General features: G+C 35.4%; 1 protein-coding gene across 1 annotated transcript in view; it reads right to left on the bottom strand.

The window, feature by feature from the left end:
* Nucleotides 1-12674, bottom strand: part of LOC148952307 (uncharacterized) — an 80853-nt gene extending 68179 nt beyond the window's left edge. Inside the window, exon 1 of the mRNA XM_089089754.1 lies at nucleotides 12605-12674. The gene's annotated coding sequence lies outside the window, so the exon portion shown is untranslated. The remainder of the gene's footprint in view (nucleotides 1-12604) is intronic.
* Between the last annotated feature and the right edge of the window lie 9519 nt (nucleotides 12675-22193).

Here is a 22193-nt window from a genome sequence, read left to right as displayed (position 1 = left end):
AAATTTCTCTATTTTTAAGCCGAACGCAATGCATTGGCTGATAATTTGTTGTGCTACTGCAGAGCCGGTGAGATTTCCGCAAACAGAAAACCCAAGAAACCGCTCTTCAAGTAAAGCACAAGTTTCATATTAGTATCTGACTACAAGAACTAACTAGAACTAATTAAGCTTGTCAGCATGTATATCAATAACTGTACAACGAACCTGAAGAATCCTTTGATGCTATATGCTGATGACTGCAAGCTCCTAGGACTGGCCCAGAACAACCTAAATCTGTCAACTATGCAAGAAGATCTGGACATACTATCTAGATCGTCATTGGATTGGTATCTACAGTTCAATGCCTTAAAATGTAAAGTTCTACATCTTGGATGCAATAATCCAAAATTTGCATATCACATAGGAAACTCCCAGCTTGAGGCAGTCAGTGAGGAGAAGGACCTGGGGGTTATTGTCGACAATGAGCTGAAGTTTCACTGCCACATACGAGCTCAAGTTGCAAAAGCAAACCAAGCCCTTGGCCTCATAAAGCAAACATTTACCACCCGGAAGTCGGGAGTGATTACGAAACTGTACAAAACCATGGTCTGTCCTCACCTGGAATTTGGCATGACCCTAGGCTCTCCGTACTATAAGATGGATGTGAAAGTACTTGAGAGTGTCCAAAGAAGAGCAACTAAGCTTATCTCTACAATCCAAGACAAGTCTTACGAGGAACGTCTCACCTTACTCAAACTCCCTACCTTAGTATACTGTAGGAAAAGAGGAGACGTAATAGCAACTTGTAAGTTGCTAGAAAATGACCTATTAAGTCATGTCTTTTCCCTGTCCTTCTCAACTACCACAAGAGGACACACCAAGAAGCTGCAGGCCCCCTGTTGCATCAAGCGAGAGCACCAACAGTTCTTCTCAGTCCATTCTGTCCTACTCTGGAACAGCCTATCCAAAGCCACCGTCCAATCTAAAACTCTAAATGCCTTCAAGAAAGGAGTTGATCAAGACTGGGCCAACGCTGAATGGAGGCTGAACTGGGATGTCAAATCATAACCTTGAAACACCACCAGCAAGATTTCTACAAGAGGCTCAACACCACCTTATCTCACTGGACATGCGATTTAAGGTAATTTAAGGTAATTTTCTTTCTTTCCTCTTACGCTCCGCCCCCCCCCCCTGGATATGCTACTGTGTTTAGGTACTTGAGTATTATATGCCACTCAAGTTTATGCTGTCTAAAACTCGAGAACAAACCAGTTTCTTTGTTAGTTTCTTTCTGTTTAGCATGAGATAAGACAAAGGCAAGTGACAGAATAGATGAGAAATATATAATTTCGGCTATATATTTGCAAATTAGGGGGGGGGGAGGGTATAAAGTGTTTGGACAGTTTGAAATTAGAAAACGATTCTTACTTCATAATATCATAATAATTCCTACTTCACAAATTTATTTCTAAAGTATTATATTTTCATCATATTTTGTGATATTTCATTAGAATTGAGCATCAATGAAACAGGTTCTAATTAAATGAAGCACTTGAGAGGCATATAATATACAAGTGCGAATTTCTATTGAAATTGAATGTTCTAGTGCCCTTTTTAAGAGTCAAAAGTGATTGGAGGGCAACCAGCCACCCCCTCCCCATGCCCATAATTTCCCAATACATATCCAATCAAAATTTTAAGACGGCTATTTTGTTCAGCGTAGTTAAAAGGTCCAGTAATTATGTCTTTGGAGATATCAACCCCACAGCCCTTGGGGCAAGGGCTAAAGTTAAGCAACATGTCCATTGTTTACATACAGTATAAGTTATTAAGAAAAATGGACATACTTGACCTTTACTTTCCAAAAAGACAAAGGGCATTCAGCTGAACTTTACAGAGAATTTTGAAGGGAGTGTTGAATTAAATCAAACCATATTATATGAATCAGGCTGTCAAAAGGATATAATTCAGGAATGACTGAGTATATTAATTTTAAACTTTCAGGAATTGAGAAGGGAGATGATCAATTAACCAAAAAACCAATATTTGCATGCTACCACAACTACTACTACTGCTACCACTACTACCAATAAAACTGGAACTGAGGATAAAACTAAAACTGAGGATATTGAAATGAACATCTGGGGAAATGTTGAGGGAAAAGTTGAACTAAACCAAACATATTGTGTTCATATAGATTACTGAAAGAAGTGTATCAGCAATATTTTTGGAATGGCTTACTGTATCAAGATGAAACTACAGAGACATCATGAGAGGGATGTTCAACTGACCAAAAGGCAAGCTGTATATGCTACTACTGGTATTAACACTAGTATACATCTGACTTTGAATATGATGCCTCCACTAGTAGTATTAGAGTAAATATGATACAGTACTTTTCATAAAACAATACATACAAAATTACAGAGTATGATATTTATGGCTAGTATATGGCTTGCCACTGAACAAGATTACATTATTAATTTTGATTAAGAAAACTATTGATATTTCTAGCTGCAAGCTATACTAAGTTACATTAGTTACTTTTCTGCAAATTTTATGTACAAAAATACTTTTTCTTCAAAACAAAGTTGTCATAACACAAGTTGTGCTGCTAAAGTGTTAGGAGCCTTTCGAATTCTGCTACTGGCAGCTTTGTAACTATTTGCACACCTGTCAGCTAAATTGGTCATATCCGACAAATGTCATCAAGTCAACTCCCAAAAATCACGTTTGAAGGATGGGTCAATGGCGCACATCAATCAACTCCCAAAAATCACGTTTGAAGGACGGGTACATGGCACACGACCTCGTGGCCGACCTCACAAGAGATGGTGCAACAGCTTCAATGGCCAGAACCTCTCCCAACTCCTGCATCTAGCACAAGATAGAACCAAGTACTGTTGCTATATTCAACAACTAGTGATGAGAAGAGAAGAAGCCCAATACAGCCACAGATGTTGGATGGGATATAAGTCAAGTAAGTCATATTGGATACTCTGACTAATTTTATGGGGTCTTGATGCAGACAGCTATAGGCTGAGCTTGCAAGCAGAGTTAGCTCTGTGGAGGAGAATGTGAATACAGTTGGGAAACATGGCTTCAAAGCATTTCATAAAGTGCTTAAACAAATATGGTAAGAACATTTTACCCACTCTATATTGATTATTGAGGATTGGTGCAACAATTCCCATCACCACAGCTACATGCAAGCATTCTTTTTCTACCCTGAGAAGAGTGAATTCTTATACCAGGAGTGCCTCAGGTCAGGAGTGACTTAATGGATTGGCCTTATTATCCATACACAAGGATGTTCCAGTGAATGCAGAAGACGTTCTGGATAAGCTAACCCACAACAAAACAGGCGGCTTGATTTTATTTTATAATTACATATTTACAGTATTGTCTATATAAAGAATGTACCTTATATTGTAAAAACTTTATTTATCCTTTTTAACCAGTATTACTATCCTTTAGTCAATTTATCAAACCCCCCCCCCCAACATTTATCCCTGGGTTTGCCCCTGCTCTTTTCCACAAATGCATTCAATTGAACTTTTGAGATAGCCATTTTGTTCAAAATAGTCTAAATATCATACGACAATGCCTCCAGGGTTGACACTACCCCCAGAGTACAGGGTTGTAAGTTATAGTCCAAAGGGTTTTAGGACTTGAGAGTGTCATCGTTGTGGACAAGTATACCGTAGTATACCGTATACCGTATACTACCTTAGTATACTGTAGGAAAAGAGGAGACGTAATAGCAACTTGTAAGTTGCTAGAAAATGACCTATTAAGTCATGTCTTTTCCCTGTCCTTCTCAACTACTACAAGAGGACACACCAAGAAGCTGCAGGCCCCCTGTTGCATCAAGCGTGAGCGCCAACAGTTCTTCTCAGTCCATTCTGTCCCACTCTGGAACAGCCTATCCAAAGCCACCATCCAAACTAAAACTCTAGATGCCTTCAAGAAAGGAGTTGATCAAGACTGGGCCAACGCTGAATGGAGGCTGAACTGGGATGTCAAATCATAACCTTGAAACACCACCAGCAAGATTTCTACAAGAGGCTCAACACCACCTTATCTCGCTGGACATGCGATTTAAGGTAATTTTCTTTCTTTCCTCTTACGCCCCACCCCCCCCCGGGATATGCTACTGTGCTTAGGTACTTGAGTATTATATGCCACTCAAGTTTATGCTGTCTAAAACTCGAGAACAAACCAGTTTCTTTGTTAGTTTCTTTCTGTTTAGTATGAGATAAGACAAAGGCAAGTGACAGAATAGATGAGAAATATAAAATTTCGGCTATATATTTGCAAATTAGGGGGGGGGGGGGGAGGGTATAAAGTGTTTGGACAGTTTGAAATTAGAAAACGATTCTTACTTCATAATATCATAATAATTCCTACTTCCCAAATTTATTTCTAAAGTATTATATTTTCATCATATTTTGTGATATTTCATTAGAATAGAGCATCAATGAAACAGGTTCTAATTAAATGAAGCACTTGAGAGGCATATAATATACAAGTGCGAATTTCTATTGAAATTGAATGTTCTAGTGCCCTTTTTAAGAGTCAAAAGTGATTGGAATGCAACCAGCCACCCCCTCCCCATCCCCATCATTTCCGAAAACATACCCAATCAAAATTTTTAGACGGATATTTTGTTCAGCATAGTTGAAAGGTTCAGTAATTATGTCTTTGGAGATATCAACCCCACAGCCCTTGGGGCAAGGGCTAAAGTTAAGCAACATGTCCATTGTTTACATACAGTATAAGTTATTAAGAAAAATGGACATACTTGACCTTTACTTTCCAAAAAGACAAAGGGTATTCAGCTGAACTTTACAGAGAATTTTGAAGGGAGTGTTGAATTAAATCAAACCATATTATATGAATCAGGCTGTCAAAAGGATATAATTCAGGAATGACTGAGTATATTAATTTAAAACTTTCAGGAATTGATAAGGGAGATGATCAATTAACCAAAAAACCAATATTTGCATGCTACCACAATTACTACTACTGCTACCACTACTACCAATAAAACTGGAACTGAGGATAAAACTAAAACTGAGGATATTGAAATGAACATCTGGGGAAATGTTGAGGGAAAAGTTGAACTAAACCAAACATATTGTGTGCATATAGATTACTGAAAGAAGTGTATCAGCAATATTTTTGGAATGGCTTACTGTATCAAGATGAAACTACAGAGACATCATGAGAGGGATGTTCAACTGACCAAAAGGCAAGCTGTATATGCTACTACTGGTATTAACACTAGTATACATCAGACTTTGAATATGATGCCTCCACTAGTAGTATTAGAGTAAATATGATACAGTACTTTTGATAAAACAATACATACAAAATTACAGAGTATGATATTTATGGCTAGTATATAGCTTGCCACTGAACAAGATTATATTATTAATTTTGATTAAGAAAACTATTGATATTTCTAGCTGCAAGCTATACTAAGTTACATTTGTTACTTTTCTGCAAATTTTATGTACAAAAATACTTTTTCTTCAAAACAAAGTTGTCATAACACAAGTTGTGCTGCTAAAGTGTTAGCAGCCTTTCGAATTCTGCTACTGGCAGCTTTGTAACTATTTGCACACCTGTCTGCTGACTTGGTCATATCCAACAAATGTCATCAAGTCAACTCCCAAAAATCACGTTTGAAGGATGGGTCAATGGCGCACATCAATCAACTCCCAAAAATCACGTTTGAAGGACGGGTACATGGCACACGACCTCGTGGCCGACCTCACAAGAGATGGTGCAACAGCTTCAATGGCCAGAACCTCTCCCAACTCCTGCATCTAGCACAAGATAGAACCAAGTACTGTTGCTATATTCAACAACTAGTGATGAGAAGAGAAGAAGCCCAATACAGCCACAGATGTTGGATGGGATATAAGTCAAGTCATTGCACCCACCAAGTCAAAAATAATCCAATTTCACAGGAAGCGAAACCATGTTAATGCAAAACTAACTCTAAATAAAACAACTATTCCAGAAGATAATAATATTAATTACCTAGGTCTCATGCTTGACCAAAAACTTAATTTCCACCTCCACATTTCAAACACAATAAAAAAATGTTATAGAAAAGCAAATATACTAAAAAGACTTCTTTCCACACCCTGGGGTTGTAAGGAGAAAACCTTACTCCAGTTTTATAAATCACAAATAAGACCCCATATTGACTATGGGCTCATTGTCTATGGTGCATGTGCAAAGACCCAGATACAAAAAATTGAAACAACACAAAATGATATAATACGTCTCATATTTGGTCTTAGGAAACCCACAAGCACCAAGTTTCTGCTTATGGAGAGTGGATTAACAACAATAAGGGAGAGACGTAGCTTTCTCTTGATAAAACATCTTACAAAAAATTGAATCAAATAGCTCACACACATTACATAATTTGTTAAGAAATACATCCATGTATAGATGTATTTCAGATGAGTATGCCAATATTCAAAAGAAGTTCCCTGTACCAGCAAAGTCTATTGCACCTACTTTCCCCCAATCCCCTCCATGGAATTGGTCATTTCCCATAATAAATACTGAATTTTCAAAATGGAATAAAGATTTAACCCCCATTGCTTTTGTTAAGAAAAAATTTGCAGAACTTAATACATTTACCTATAAAAATCACTTCCAAATATTTGTTGATGGGTCAAAAATGAATGAGAAGGTTGCAAGTGGTGTTTTCCTTCCTCACCTGAACATTGCAATGGGCGAGAGATTATTTAATAATTTATCTATAATGTCTGCTGAGTTAAATGCCATAATCATGGCATTAGAATACCTTAAGCATAACCAATCTTTGATTGAAAAATTGAATAATATTATCATCTATTCCGACTCTTTACCAAACCTTGAGTTGCTGGCCTCAGCTCCTCAATATAAGTTGGACATTGACACTTATCATTGTCTCAGTATTATTGATAATCTTGCTTCAAGTGGCATAAAAACTTACTTCCAGTACATTCCTAGCCACTCTGGCATAAGTGGTAATCATCAGGTTGATGAAATAGCAAAAAATGCTATAAATATTGACCAGCCAAGTGGGAGACCAATCCCAATTAGAGATATTTACCGATGGAGGCTATCAGATATTAATTTTAATAAGATTAATCCTATCCTTTCCCCCTTTCCCAATAAGTATCTTTCTAAAATTTATCATAGAATTCGTTCTGGAACAAATGGACTAAATTTTCTTGCATTCTCATATAAGATTTCTAATTCAAGTGGTTCAATTCCCCTGTCCCCTCTTTGCAGGCATTGTAATATGAATAATGAAACAATTGACCATTGCCTATTTGAATGTAATATGCTGACGTCTGCACAACATACCTTGCTTTCTAAACTGTTAAAATACTTCAAACACCACAAAATCCCACTATCAGTCAAGAGCCTAGCCAACTATACCTGCACACAGAGCAGAGAAATCGACATCTATCATCTTATATTTGAACTCCTAGAGTCGAAAGATCTGCTGAAAGATATCTGAATATATCTAATAAATATGAGGCAATCAAGCCAGTAGCTCTGTAGCCCACAGAGTGAAGCAAAAGGAAAAGGGCTAAATAGTGTTACTGAAAAGCCCGCCTGCTGTTAAAAAGAAGAAGAAGAAGATATACACCCTACATGGATAAAGAATCTCACACCTTCATACAAACAAGAACTGCTAAATTGTTATAATCACGCTTGGGCATCCTCTAGGTTCCCCAATATATGGAAATGTTCGTCCCTCCTACCAATCCTAAAGAAAAATAAACCAAAAGATAACCCTGAGTCTTATAGGCCCATAATGATTACACCTGTGATGGGGAAAATAATGGAGAAAATGATTTATCACAGACTCCTCTGGTTTGTTGAGAAAAATAGCATGATCCCACACACTCAAACTGGATTCAGGAAATACCACTCCTCAACAGATGCTTTCATTTTGCTAACAAATGCAATAAATGAATATTTCTCAAAAAATAATATCCTAGTGGCAGCTTTCCTTGATTTTGAAGGAGCATATGACAATGTGAACCACCAAATCCTTTTAAATAAACTTGCAAACCTTGGAGTACATCCCAAGCTAGTATCCTTTATTAAATCCTTCATAGAAGTGCGAAGTTTCATTGTTTGTGTTGGTTCAGCCTCTTCACCCCAAAAGACAATATCCAAAGGCCTACCTCAGGGAGCAGTCCTCAGTTGCCTCCTATTTGCCCTATATCTCTGGGACATGAACCTACCCCACACGAATCTAAAATATGCTGATGATCTGGTGCTATGATCATCTGGCAACACCTTTCAGATAGCACAGTCAAATCTGCAAAAGTAACTTTTCCAGTTTGAAAAATTCTCTCAACATTCAGATTTACCCATTACACCCACCAAGTCAAAAATAATCCAATTTCACCGGAAGCGAAACCATGTTAATGCAAATCTAACTCTAAATAAAACAACTATTCCAGAAGATAATAATATTAATTACCTAGGTCTCATGCTTGACCAAAAACTTAATTTCCACCTCCACATTTAAAACACAATAAAAAAATGTTATAGAAAAGAAAATATACTAAAAAGACTTCTTTCCAAACCCTGGGGTTGTAAGGAGAAAACCTTACTCCAGTTTTATAAATCACATATAAGACCCCATATTGACTATGGGCTCATTGTATATGGTGCATGTGCAAAGACCCAGATGCAAAAAATTTAAACAACACAAAATGATATAATACGTCTCATATTTGGTCTTAGGAAACCCACAAGCACCAAGTTTCTGCTTATGGAGAGTGGATTAACAACAATAAAAGATAGACGTAGCTTTCTCTTGATAAAACATCTTACAAAAATTGAATCAAATAGCTCACACACATTACATAATTGGTTAAGAAATCCAGCCATGTATAGAGGTATTGCAGATGAGTATGCCAATATTCAAAAGAAGTTCCCTGTACCAGCAAAGTCTATTGCACCTACTTTCCCCCAATCCCCTCCATGGAATTGGTCATTTCCCATAATAAATACTGAATTTTCAAAATGGAATAAAGATTTAACCCCCATTGCTTTTGTTCAGAAAAAAATTGCAGAACTTAATACAATTACCTATAAAAATCACTTCCAAATGTTTGTTGATGGGTCAAAAATGAATGAGAAGGTTGCAAGTGGTGTTTTCCTTCCTCACCTGAAAATTGCAATGGGCGAGAGATTATTTAATAATTTATCTATAATGTCTGCTGAGTTAAATGCCATAATCATGGCATTAGAACACCTTAAGCAAAACCAATCTTTGATTGAAAAATTGAATAATATTATCATCTATTCCGACTCTTTATCAAGCCTTTAGTTGCTGGCCTCAGCTCCTCAATATAAGTTGGACATTGACACTTATCATTGTCTCAGTATTATTGATAATCTTGCTTCAAGTGGCATAAACACTTACTTCCAGTACATTCCTAGCCACTCTGGCATAAGTGGTAATCATCAGGTTGATGAAATAGCAAAAAATGCTATAAATATTGAACAGCCAAGTGGGAGACCAATCCCAATTAGAGATATTTACCGATGGAGGCTATCAGATATTAATTTTAATAAGATTAATCCTATCCTTTCCCCCTTTCCCAATAAGTATTTTTCTAAAATTTATCATAGAATTCGTTCTGGAACAAATGGACTAAATTTCCTTGCATTCTCATATAAGGTTTCTAATTCAAGTGGTTCAATTCCCCTGTCCCCTCTTTGCAGGCATTGTAATATGAATAATGAAACAAATGACCATTGACTATTTGAATGTAATATGCTGACGTCTGCACAACATACCTTGCTTTCTAAACTGTTAAAATACTTCAAACACCACAAAATCCCACTATCAGTCAAGAGCCTAGCCAACTATACCTGCACACAGAGCATAGAAATCGACATCTATCATCTTATATTTGAACTCCTAGAGTCGAAAGATCTGCTGAAAGATATCTGAATATATCTAATAAATATGAGGCAATCAAGCCAGTAGCTCTGTAGCCCACAGAGTGAAGCAGAAGGAAAAGGGCTAAATAGTTTTACTGAAAAGCCCGCCTGCTGTTAAATAGAAGAAGAAAGAAGAAAGACAGTGATGAAAGTGGTCAAATATGGCTCTGAAGCATGGGCACTCTGAAAAGTGGATGAAAATTTGCTAGATGTTTTCTAGAGAAATTGCCCAGAGATTGCTCTGGGTACCTGGCTTACTGGCTGTATTTCAAACAGTAGGCTGTACAAAAATTTTGGTTCAATCCCCTTTCTAGGGCTATAATGAGAGAAAGGTTAAGATGACTAGGGCACATTCTGCAGATGAAGGATGACATATTGCCAAAGACTGTCCTTTTTGACCAACTGTCTAGGCTAAATGGAAAGCAGGTTGTCTGCAGTTGTGGTGAGAGGATGTCATAAAGAAAGATTTAAATCAAATTGGAACTTCCTGGGAAGGTGTAAAGAGGAAGGCTTTGAATACAGGGATGGAGGGGGAGCAAGTGTAGCTGTGTAAAAGAAATATATAAAAGAAGCAAATGAACAACAAAAGAAATCAAAACCAGATCTTATTGTCTTTAACCTATCATATCTTCCCATTTGATGGATTTTATATGTATGTTTAAAAATCACCCTTCAAAATATAATTAACATTGTTTGCAAACAAATATACTATTTTTGGCCCCTTTTTTGGCATTTTCTGTTCTTTATCTTGTATAAGGTGAAAAAGGTAAGCCATATTTCTGGGGGAAATGCCATCTAAGCTTCAAGGCTGTTATAAAAACAGTCCCAGTTAAACTATTTTAGTAGGCATTTTGCTCTTTCTTTTCAAGAAAATTATCTGCCCCCAAAGAGTCTTAATCAATTGCTAACTTATTTTATCTCTTTTATATATACATATGTGGTCATCAATAGTTCCTCAGTAAGAAGACTTGTTTCTTGACTGAGAGCCACAATAATCTTAGACACTTATTTGGCTTCTTTTTTCCCTTCTTTTTAACAACCAAGGCAATCATGGGGCTTCAACTATTTTCATATATAATCTAACATGCCCAAAAATAAGTGTTGCCCAAAAAATTTTCCTAATACAAGTTTATCAGATCAACCTTTTTTGCACCCCCCCCCCCCCAAAAAAACATCCTGGATCTGCCCCTGGTTCTATCAAATAGGAACTTTGCTTCAGTTGTGCACCAGGTGGGATGAAGGCATGGGAGATGTCACCTCTACATCTGTTAATTTCTGCTAATTTTTAATTTCAATTGATTATTTATTGTAATTTCTGTTTGTTTTGGTTATTTTTTTTTGTTTTGGTTTTATTTATTTGTTATTTGACTTTATTCCTGCTCATTTTTGGTTTAATTGAGCTCTTCACTTTTCTTTGAAAAACTTATTTTAGAGGAAAAAAATTTCTAAATTAATATTAAAAGAATTGATAGGCCTAGATGACATTAGCATATACAATTAAAAGTAATGATTCTTGGATAAAATATAAACAGTATGAAATAAACAACCAATTTCCTTCATCTAGAACTGTCAAAAGCTTGAAATGAATGTTAATGCATCAGTTGAGAATTTACCTGAAAAAATTTGGAAGTAGGTAAGAAGGGTCAAAACCTTAAAATCACTAGCCTAGCCTATTATCTGTTTCAGTAAAATTCTACTGTAGATACTTTTGGCTATCTTGGAAAGCATTTAGGTTAGGAAAATGAAACTCACAAATGGGTCTACAAGCTAAAGTATGTCCCAGGAAGGTATTTTGAAGTATCTACCTCCACTCCTTCTCTCTCTAGAGGGTTCTAAAATTTGCCTGCATGACAGGTCTATAGCCTACCTATTGAAATTTTGACAAAACAATATTTTACCTTAATTTTCAATTATCAGTTTTTTTTTTCTCTGGCTTTAGTTTTGAAAATACAGTTTCTGTTAATTGAGTAGAATTTTAAGCCATATCAATGCTTTTTTTCAAAATTTAGAAAATGTATTGGCATATCTTTAAAACCTTATAAATTGGGATTGAGCAAAGTTATGGAGCTGAAAACAATTTTACTGTGCTTCATTTGAGCAGAAGATCTATTTTGCCAGGTTTCACTTTTATAACACACAGATTTTTAAAAGTCATCAAAGCTCAGGACCCTCTAGAAGGAGAAGCAGAGGTCAGTACTTCAAAACACCTTCCCATGACATATTTTAGCCTGTAGACCCATCCCTGAAAGTTTCATTTTCCTACCCTAGCCCCTTTCTAAGATATCCAAATTTAGCTAAAGTAGAATTTTATCTCTGTTTCTTTCATAAGCCCTGAAAGTTTTTCACATAGATATAGATGATAACCACAAGAATCAAAACTTCAATGAGGACTTTAGCTTAGTTTTAATATAAACACATGCAGAAACAGATCTTCAGTTTGCTTATCTAGGGATTCATCAAATGAATTTGAGGATTTAGATTTTATGTTCCAGTAGGTTTATCAGATGCTCCTAAATCTTGAAACTGGAAAGGCACCAGATACTGATGGATTTTCAAATGTGATGTTATGACCAGGATGAAGTTATCTCCTGGCTCCCATCTCCGGGGTTTATCTCCCTGACCTAAAATTCCTTACCCTATAGCTCTGAAAATAAAAATTATCCTTCCCAACTGATACCAAATTTTTGAATTTTTTTGCTGTTTTTGATATTTTACTTAAAAGTACAAATATAAGTGTGAACTTAAAATTAATGACTGAAATATTTCTTTGACAGAATTTTTCATTGTTATTTGGAATTCCTTTGTTAGGAGCTTTCAAATGAGGTGTTACATGACTATATTAAAAAAAAATATTATTTTAACTGTTAAGCCTATGGATTTGGAGGAAAACAAATTTTGTTGCTTCATTTTTTATTCAAAAGCTATCAATCAGCACATCATTTAAAAGATATCTTTCTTCTAAACATGTTTCAAAGGTTATTTTCTACATCAAACCTAAAACGGCCCCATAAATCCTCTTTTGCCTCCCATCTCCCCTTTCCTCCCAAACCCTCCTTGTCAAAACAAGTAAAATGAAAATTCGTAAAGATATTTGTTATAGTAAGATATATCTTAATTGGAGAAGTTTTAATTGCCTAGGAATGTCATAGCTCCATAAACCCCCAACCGCAGAATATAAGTACCTCCCAAAGAAAACCATGACAAATTTAAATTTGGTTCAAAAACTATTGGATAAAACCTGGATATTTAAAATCTTTATGTCAGGAGCTTTCAAATGAGGTGTCGCATTACTATATTCAATTATATTTTATCTTTACTGTTACAGAGGTAGTCTAGAGGTAGCCCAAATGAGGTCTTTCATTTTTTGTCAAAGCTTATGAAACAGCACATCATTTGAAAGCTATCCTTCTTCTGAACATGTTCCTAGTGTTGTTTTCTACATTAAACCTAAAAGGGCCACACATATCCTCTTTTGCCTCCCATCTCCCCTTTCCTCTCAAACCCTCTATGTCAAAACAAGAAAACTGAAAGTTTGTAAAAAGATATGTTTTAGTAACATACATCTTAAATGGAGAAGTTTTCATTGCCTAGGAATGTCCTAGCTCCATAAACCCCCCTACCCCTGAATATAAGTACCTCCCAAAGAAAACCATGGCAAATTTAAATCTGGTTCAAAAACTGTTGCATAAGACTTAGATATTTAAAATCGTTATGTCAGGAGCTTTCAAATAAAGTGTCGCACGACTATATTCAATTATATTTTATTTTTTATCGTTATGGAGGTAGTCTAGTGGTGGACCAAATGAGGTTTTTCGATTTTTGTCAAAGCTTATCAAACAGCACATCAATTAAAAGCTATCCTTCTTCTGAACATGTTTCTAGCGTCGTTTTCTGGAAAAAATATAAAATGGCCGCACAAATCTTGTTTTGCCTCCCATCTCCCCGTTCCTCTCACAACCACCATGCCAAAACAAGAAAAATGAAAATTAGTAAAGAGATTCACTATAGTAAGATATATCTTAAATAGAGAAGATTTCCTTGGCTACGAATTTCCTAGCTCCATAAACCCCCACCCCTAAATACAAGTACCACCCAAAGAAAAACATGGATAATTTAAATTTGGTTCAAAAACTATTGGATAAGACTTGGATATTTAAAATCTTTATATCAGGAGCTTTCAAATGAGATGTCGCATGACTATATTCAATTATATTTGATCTTCTCTGTTACAGAGGTAGTCTAGAGGTAGGCCAAATGAGGTCTTTCATTTTTTGTCAAAGCTTATGAAACAGCACATCATTTGAAAGCTATCCTTCTTCTGAACATGTTCCTAGCGTTTTTTTCGACATTAAACCTAAAAGGGCCACCCAAATCCTCTTTTGCCTCCCATCTCCCCTTTACTCTCAAACCCTCCATGTCAAAACAAGAAAAATGAAAGTTCGTAAAATGATTTGTTATAGTAACATCCATCTTAAATGGAGAAGTTTTCCTTGCCTAGGAATTTCCTAGCTCCATAAACCATCCTACCCCTGAATATCAGTACCTCCCAAAGAAAAACATGGCAAATTCAAATTTAGTTCAAAAACTATTGTGTAAGACATAGATATTTAAAATCTTTATGTCAGGAGCTTTCAAATGAGGTGTCGCATGACTATATTCAATTATATTTTATTTTCTAATCGTTATGGAGGTAGTCTAGAGGTAGACCAAATGAGGGTTATTGGTTTTTTGTCAAAGCTTATCAAATAGCACATCATTTGAGAGCTATCCTTCTTCTGAACATGTTTCTAGTTTTTTTTTCTGAAACAAATCTAAAAGGGCCGCACAAATCCTCTTTTGCCTCCCATCTCCCCTTTCCTCTCAAACCCTCCATGTAAAAACAAAAAAAATGAAAATTCGTTAAGAAATTCGTTATAGAAAGATATATCTTAAATTGAGAAGTTTTCATTGCCCTGGAATGCCCTAGCTCCGTAAACCCCCCACCCCGAAAAGTTATTAACACCCAAAGAAAAACAAAGCAAAATTAAAATTGGTTAAAAAACTATTGGATAATACTTGGATATTTAAAATCTTTATATCAGGAGCTTTCAAATGAGGTGCCACATGACTATATTCAATTATATTTTATCTTTACTGTTACAGAGGTAGTCTAGAGGTACGCCAAATGAGGTCTTTCATTTGTTGTCAAAGCTTATCAAACAGCACATCATTTGAAAGCTATCCTTCTTCTGAACATGTTCCTAGCGTTGTTTTCTACATTAAACCTAAAACGGCCAAACAAATCCTCTTTTGCCTCCCATCTCCCCTTTCCTCTAAAACCCTCCATGTCAAAACAAGAAAAATGAAAGTTCGTAAAAGGATTTGTTACAGTAACATCCATCTTAAATGGATAAGTTTTCCTTGCCTAGGAATGTCCTAGCTCCATAAATCAGCCTACACCTGGATATAAGTACCTTCCAAAGCAATATATTGAAACTTCAAAGTTGGTTAGAAATATAGTGGATGACACTCAAACATATAAAATCTTTTTATCAAGGGCTTTCAAATGAGGTGCTGCATGACTCTCTTCAATTATATTTTATTTTTTATCGTTATGGAGGTAGTCTAGAGGTAGACCAAATGAGGTTTTTTTTTGTCAAAGCTTATCAAACAGCACATCATTTGAAAGCTACCCTTCATCTGAACATGTTTCTAGTGTCTTTTTCTAAAACAAATCTAAAAGGGCCCCATAAATCCTCTTTTGCCTCCCATCTCCCCATTCCTCCCAAACCCTCCTTGTCAAAACAAGAAAAATGAAAATTCATAAAGATATTCGTTATAGTAAGATATATCTTAAATAGAGAAGTTTTCATTGCCCAGGCATGCCCTAGCTCCGTAAACCCCCCACCCCTAAATATAAGTACCACCCAAAGAAAAACATGGCAAATTTAAATTGGGTTCAAAAACTATTGGATAAGACTTGGATATTTAAAATCTTTATTCAGGAGCTTTCAAATGAGGTGCCGCATGACTATATTCAATTATATTTTATCTTCACTGTTACAGAGGTAGTCTAGAGGTAGGCCAAATGAGGTCTTTCATTTTTTGTCAAAGCTTATCAAACAGCACATCATTTGAAATTTATCCTTCTTTTGAACATGTTCCTAGCGTTGTTTTCTACATTAAACCTAAAAGGGCCACACAAATCCTCTTTTGCCTCCCATCTCCCCTTTCCTTTCAAACCCTCCATGTCAAAAGAAGAACATTGAAAGTTCGTAAAAGGATTATTTATAGTAACATACATCTTAAATGGAGAAGTTTTCATTGCCTAGGAATGTCCTAGCTCCATAAACCATCCTACCCCTGAATATAAGTACCTCCCAAAGAAAAACATGGCAAATTCAAATTTGGTTAAAAACTATTGCATAAGACATATATATTTAAAATCTTTATGTCAGGAGCTTTCAAATGAGGTGTCGCATGACTATATTCAATAATATTTTATTTTTTATTGTAATGGAGGTAGTCTAGATGTAGACCAAATGAGGTTTTTTGCTTTTTGTCAAAGCTTGTCAAACAGCACAACATTTTAACGCTACTCTTATTCTGAACTTGTTCCTAGCGTAGTTTTCTACATTAAACCTAAAAGGGCCACACAAATCCTCTTTTGCCTCCCATCTCCCCTTTCCTGTCAAACCCTCCATGTCAAAAAAAGAAAAATGAAAATTTGTAAAGATACTCGTTATAGTAAGATAGATCTTAAAATGAGAAGTTTTCATTTCCCAGGAATGTCTTAGCGCTGTAAACCCCCCACCTTTCACTCTAAGTACATCCCCAATAAACAAATGTCACATTTAAAAAGTTTTCACAAAAAATTGGATAAGACTTTGATATTTCAAATCTTTATATCAGGAGCTTTCAAATGAGGTGTCGCATGACTATACTCAATTATATTTTATCTTCACTGTTACAGAGGTAGTCTAGAGGTAGGCCAAATGAGGTCTTTCATTTTTTTGTCAAAGCTTATCAAACAGCACATCATTTGAAAGCTATCCTTCTTCTGAACATGTTCCTAGCGTTGTTTTCCACATTAAACTTAAAAGGGCCGCTCAAATCTTCTTTTGCCTCCAATCTCCTTTTCCATCTCAAACCCTCCATGTCAAAACAAGAAAACTTAAAGTTTCTAAAAAGATTTGTTGTAGTAACATCCATATCAAATGGAGAAGTTTTCCTTGCCTAGGAATGCCCTAGCTCTATAAACCATCCAACCCCAAAATATAAGTACCTCCCAAAGAAAAACATGGCAAATTCAAATTTGGTTCAAAAACTATTGCATAAGACATAGATATTTAAAATCTTTATGTCAGGAGCTTTCAAATGAGGTGTCGTATGACTATATTCAATTATATTTTATTTTTTATCGTTATGGAAGTAGTCTAGAGGTAGACCAAATGAGGTTTTTTGCTTTTTGTCAAAACTTATCAAACAGCACAACATTTGAACGCTACTCTTATTCTGAACATGTTCCTAGCGTTGTTTTCCACATTAAACCTAAAAAGGCCACACAAAGCCTCTTTTGCCTCTCATCTCCCCTTTCCTCTCAAACCCTCTATGTCAAAACAAGAAAAATGAAAGTTCATAAAAGGATTTGTTGTTGTAACATACATCTCAAATGGAGAAGTTTTCCTTACCTAGGAATGCCCTAGCTCTATAAACCCCCCGCCCCTAAATATAAGTACCTCCCGAAGAAAAACATGGCAAATTTAAATTTGGTTCAAAAACTATTGGATAAGACTTGGATATTTAAAATCTGTATATTAGTAGCTTTCAAATGAGGTGTCTCATGACTATATTCAATTATTTTTTAGCTTTACTGTTACAGAGGTAGTCTAGAGGTAGGCCAAATGAGGTCTTTCATTTTTTGTCAAAGCTTATGAAACAGTACATCATTTGAAAGCTACCCTTCTTCTGAGCATGTTCCTAGCGTTGTTTTCTACATTAAACCTAAAAGGGCCGCACAAATCCTCTTTTGACTCCCATCTCCCCTTTCCTTTCAAACCCTCCATGTCAAAACAAGAAAAATGAAAGTTCGTAAAAGGATTTGTTATAGTAACATCCATCTTAAATTGAGAAGTTTTCCTTGCCTAGGAATGTTCTAGCTCCATAAACCATCCTACTCCTGAATATCACTACCTCCCAAAGAAAAACGTGGCAAATTCAAATTTGGTTCAAAAACTATTGCATAAGACATAGATATTTAAAATCTTTATGTCAGGAGCTTTCAAATGAGTTGTCGTATGACTATATTCAATTATATTTTATTTTTTATCGTTATGGAGGTAGTCTAGAGGTAGACCAAAAGAGGGTTTTTGGTTTTTTGTCAAAGCTTATCAAACAGCACATCATTTGAAAGCTACCCTTCTTCTGAACATGCTTCTAGTATTTTTTTCTGAAACAAATCTAATAGGGCCGCACAAATCCTCTTTTGCCTCCCATCTCCCCTTTCCTCTCAAACCCTCCATGTCAAAACAAGAAAAATTAAAATTCGTAAAGAGATTCGTTATAGTAAGATATATCTTAAATAGAGAAGTTTTCATTGCCCAGGAATGCCCTAGCTCCATAAACCCCCAACCCCAAAATTTAAGTACCTCCCCAATAAAAACATTGCCAATTTAAATGTTGTTAAAAAACTATTGGATAAGACTTGTATATTTAAAATCTTTATATCAGGAGCTTTCAAATGAGGTGTCGCATGACTATATTCAATTATATTTTATCTTCATTGTTACAGAGGTAGTCTAGAGGTAGGCCAAATGAGGTCTTTCACTTTTTGTCAAAGCTTATCAAACAGCACAGCGTTTGAACGCTACCCTTCTCTTGAACATGCTGCTAGTGTGTTTTTCTTAAACAAACCTAAAAGGGCCATAACAATCCTCTTTTGTCTCTCATCTCTCTTTTCCTCTCAAACCCTCAATGTCAAAACAAGAAAAATGAAAATTCGTAAAGAGATTCGTTATAGTAAGATATATCTTAAATAGAAAAGGTTTCATTGCCCAGGATTGCCCTAGCTCCATACACCCCCCACCCCTGAATATAATAACCTCCCAAAGAAAAACATGGGAAATTCAAATTTGGATCGAAAACTATTAGATAAGACTTGAATATTTAAAATTTCCGGGGCTTTATGTCAGGGGCTTTCAAATGAGGTGTCCCATGACTATGTTCAATTATATTTTATTTTCACTGTTATGGAGGTAGTCTAGAGGTAGACCAAATGAAGTCTTTCATTTTTTGTCAAAGCTTATCAAACAGCACATCATTTGAAAGCTATCCTTCTTCTGGACATGTTTCTAGCGTTGTTTTCTACATTAAACCTAAAAGGTCCACACAAATCCTCTTTTGCCTCCCATCTCCCCTTTCCTCTCAAACCCTCCATGTCAAAACAAGAAAATGAAAACTCGTAAAGAGATTCGTTATAGTAAGATATATCTTAAATAGAGAAGTTTTCATTGCCCAGGAATGCCCTAGCTCCTTAAACCCCCCTTTCCCTGAATATAAGTACCTCCCAAAGAAAAACGTGGCAAATTCAAATTTGGCTCAAAAATTATTGCATAAGACTTGGATATTTAAAATCTTTATGGAAGGAGCTTTCAAATGAGGTGTTGCATGACTATATTCAATTACATTTTATTTTTATTGCTATGGAGGTAGTCTAGAGGAAGTCCAAATGAGGTTTTTCACTTTTTGTCAAAGCTTATCAAACAGCACATAATTTGAAAGCTATCCTTCTTCTGAACATGTTTATAGTGTTGTTTTCTACATCAATCCTAAAAGGGCCATATAAATTCTCTTTTGCCTCTCATCTCCCCTTTCCTTTCAAACCCTCCATGACAAAACAAGAAAAATAAAAATTAGTAAAAAGATTTTTGATAGTAACATATATCTTAAATGGAGAAGTTTTCCTTGCCTAGGAATGTCCTAGCTCCATAACCCCCCTACCCCTGAATATAAGTACCTCCCAAAGAAAAACATTGCAAATTCAAATTTGGTTAAAAAACTATTGCATAAGACTTATATATTTATAATATTTATTTCAGGAGCTTTTAAATGATGTGTCGCATGACTATATTAAATTATATTTTATTTTTATTGTTATGGAGTTTTCATTGCCTATTCATATGGAGTTTTCATTCGTAGTCTAGAGGCAGGCCAAATGAGGTTTTCCGCTTTTTGTCAAAGCTTACAAAACAGCACATCTAGCGTTGTTTCCTACATTAAACCTAAAATTGCCACACAAATCCAATTTTGCCTCTTGTCTCCCCTTTCCTCTCAAACCCTCTATGTCAAAACTAGGAAAATGACATTTCGTAAAAAGATTTGTTATAGTAACATATATTTTAAATGGAGAAGTTTTCCTTGCCTAGGAATGTCCTAGCTCCATAAACCCCCCTACCCCTGAATATTAGTACCTCCCAAAGAAAAACATGGCAAATTCAAATTTGGTTCGAAAATTATTGCTTGAGACTTAGATATTTAAAATCTTTATGTCAGGAGCTTTCAAATGAGGTGTTGCATGACTATATTTAATTATATTTTATTTTTATCGTTATGGAGGTAGTCTAGAGGTAGGCCAAATGAGGTTTTTCGCTTTTTGTCAAAGCTTATCAAACAGCACATCATTTGAAAGCTATCATTTTAAATATGTTTCTAGCGTTTTTTTTTCAACATTAAACCTAAGAGAGCCACATCATTTGAAAGCTATCCTTATTTTAAATGTTTCTAGCGTTTTTTTCTAAATCAAACCTAAAAGGGCCATATAAATTCTCTTTTGCCTCCCATCTCCCATTTCCTCTGAAACCCTCCGTGTCAAAACAAGAAAAATGAAAATTCCTAAATAGATTTGTTATAGTAAGATATAAATAAAAAAACAAGTTTTTGAAACTGAAAGTAATGAGCAACATTAAAACTTATAACAAACAGAAATTATTCCCTATATGAAAGGGGCTGTCCCCTTTTCAACGCCTCGCTCTTTGCGCTAAAGTTTTTTATTGTTTAAAAAAATTAATTTGTGAGACAGAGTCAAACTTTAGCGTAAAGAGACAGGCGTTGAAGAGGGGACAGCCCCTTTCATACTCGGAATAATTTCTGTTCGTCTTAAGTTTTAATGTCGCTCCTTACTTTCAGTTTAAAAAACTTGTTTTTTTATTTAATTTCTGATCGTTTTTTAGTTAATGCAGCTTTTATTTTTGCTCACCGTCTTTGAATAAGTAAACCAAATTTGCATAAAAATTTTACTCTTCTTTTGCTAAATGGCTGTCTTTAAATTTGGTTCTGACGTAATTTACAAATTAACGTACGTAACGAACTTTTATATTCGTATATTTTTCTTCTGGCAAAAAATACAAAGTTGCAGGTTTTTGCAGATATGAGCTTGAAACCAATGTAATAGGGTTTTCTGATACGCTGAATCTGAGGGTGTGATCTTCATTAAAATTCTTTCACTTGTAGGGTATGTTTCCCCCCTCTTTCAAAATCAGGTAAATTTTCTCAGGCTCGTAGCCTTTGATGAGTAATACTAAACTTAATAAAATTTATATATTTAGAATCAGCATTATAAGCTCATTCTTTTGATACATTTATTTAAATCAAAATTCCGTTTTTAAAAATTCCGATTACTATTCAGCCATATCGCTTGTTTTTTTTTATTGTTTTTTTTTTTATTGCGTATATGTTATTACGTATATAAGGAGGTTATCCCCTTAGTCAGTACCACGCTCTTTACGTTAAAAGTTAAAAGCATTTTAATTCACAAACCCCTGAATCACGAAAGCCGTTTAATTAGAATAGATAGTTCTTTTGAAAGCACTAAAAAAAACTGTAGCGTAACGAGCGAGGTATTGACTTGGGGGAGAACCCCTATATATACGTAATAATTTCTGTTCGTTTGAAGTTCTAATGTTGCTTCTTATTTTCAGTTGAAAAAACTTTCGTCTGATCGTTTTTTAAATAATGATTGGAAATTATGATTTTCGTCGCTATTTTTATGATTGGAAATCCGGCGCCCCCTTCATAGAAATGTCTCTTACCCCAAAGAAACATCCTCCACGTAAAGATTCTCCCGAGTTATCCCGTCCTCCAGCCCCCCCCCCCCAAAAGAAAAAAATCCTTCCTCAAAATGTCTGTATACTTCCCAATAACCAATACTATATGTAAGTTATGGGCAAAGTTCATAACTTGCACCCCTT

Source organism: Artemia sp. Qi Xiang Cuo, chromosome 5, assembly GCF_049724085.1.
Source record: "Artemia sp. Qi Xiang Cuo chromosome 5, ASM4972408v1, whole genome shotgun sequence".
In the NCBI taxonomy this organism is placed as follows: Eukaryota; Metazoa; Arthropoda; class Branchiopoda; order Anostraca; family Artemiidae; genus Artemia; species Artemia sp. Qi Xiang Cuo.
This window is presented reverse-complemented; position numbering and strand designations above follow the sequence as displayed.